The following is a 1,608-nucleotide window of genomic DNA, read 5'->3' on the forward strand; positions in this document are numbered from 1 at the left end:
CTCCTCCATTTGTATCGCATCGCATCACCGGATGTGCCTACGTAGAACCATAAAAACCATCAATTTTCTTATTTAAAAGTTCTACCTGGTTTGGTAACATGGTGACTACATCTAGATTGAAAACACTGACTGCTTTATTAGGTATTGTCCTCATGACTTGCCACTAATAATTATTCAATGACATCTCCTCTGTAAACTCATAAGCCTCTTCAGGTGTTTTGTTATTCAGAGTCCCACCGGCAGCTGCGTCGATCAATTGCCTTGTTAAGGGGTTCAAACCGTTGTAAAAGGTTTGAACTTGTAGCCATAGAGGTAACCCATGTTGAGGGCACCTTCTCAATAAATCCTTATACCTCTCCCATGCATCATATAGGGTCTCTAAATCATTTTATATGAAGAAAGAGATACCATTCCTCAACTTAGCTGTCTTAGCCTGTGGAAAATACTTTAATAAGAACTTTTCAGTTATTTGTTCCCATGTAGTGATAGAACCTTATGGTAGGGAGTTCAACCACTATTTAGTCTTATTCATCAATGAGAAGGGAAACAATCAAAGGTGAATGGCATCATCAGAAACACCATTTATTTTGAAAGTATCACAGAATTCCAGAAAGTTGGCCAAATGAGTATTTGGATCTTCATCTTGTAAACCATGGAACTGAATAAATTGTTTGATCATCTGAATGGTGTTCGGCTTCAGTTCGAAGTTATTCATAGCAATAGCAAGTCTTAGAATACTAATTGTACCTGGTACGAGGAGCAGGATTTGAATTTTCTGAATTTACAGCAACCACAGGAGATAGCTGATTATTTTGATTTTTAGCCATCTCCTCAGTAATAACAATAACGTCCTCTTGCTCTTGTAGTATATTTTGTCGATTCTTCCTCGCTTCTCTATGATTTCTGTGAGTTGTATTCTCAATCTAATTGTCGAATACTAAAGGTCCTGACGAGTTTCTTCTAGTCATAAACTAAAATAACCTACCAAAGGGAAACAAAAGAAAAATTAGAAAACAAAAATAAAATACAATAAAAATAAAAATGGCTAAAGTAATAAATCGAGTGTTCCTAATATTTTAGTCCCCAGCAACGGTGCCAAAAACTTGATGAGTCACTAAACTAACTAAAATTACGACAAAGGCAAGCGCACCTATCGAATAATAGTTAGCTATGGTGAGTCGGGAATATCATATCCACGAGGACTAAAAGTACTACTAATTACCTTTTTTCTATTATCTAGCCTATAAATTAAAGTGGATGTTTTTAACCTAAAATTAACTAAACTAATTACTGAGAACGCGACAGAGAGTGAATTGGGAAAATATTTGAAGAAAACCAGTAAGATAGACAATACCCAGGAAAGAATCCACCTAAACTTCACTTATTATCCGGAATCTGAATTAAACAATTTATTTACTTATGCTTTAATCCGTAGAAATCCTTAAATTATGTTAATATCTCTTTCAAGAATAAGAACAACTGACTCTAGGTTGATTAATTGAAATATCTTTCAGATTAAAACCCCTATTGTTGCATTAACTCAATCTATGGATTCCCTTATTAGATTTGACTCTAATCTGGTAGATTTATGTCGTTCTATTTCTAGGA

The 1,608-nt window shown here is 34.6% G+C and overlaps 1 non-coding gene across 1 annotated transcript; it reads left to right on the forward strand.

Moving 5' to 3' along the window:
* The first annotated feature begins 314 nt into the window (after positions 1-314).
* LOC128282925 (small nucleolar RNA R71) lies at positions 315-421 on the forward strand. Its single transcript, XR_008273275.1, has one exon. It is a non-coding gene; the product is annotated as a small nucleolar RNA R71 (small nucleolar RNA).
* The last annotated feature ends 1,187 nt before the right edge of the window (positions 422-1,608 follow it).

Source organism: Gossypium arboreum, chromosome 10 (genome assembly GCF_025698485.1).
Source record: "Gossypium arboreum isolate Shixiya-1 chromosome 10, ASM2569848v2, whole genome shotgun sequence".
NCBI classification, from domain to species: Eukaryota; Viridiplantae; Streptophyta; class Magnoliopsida; order Malvales; family Malvaceae; genus Gossypium; species Gossypium arboreum.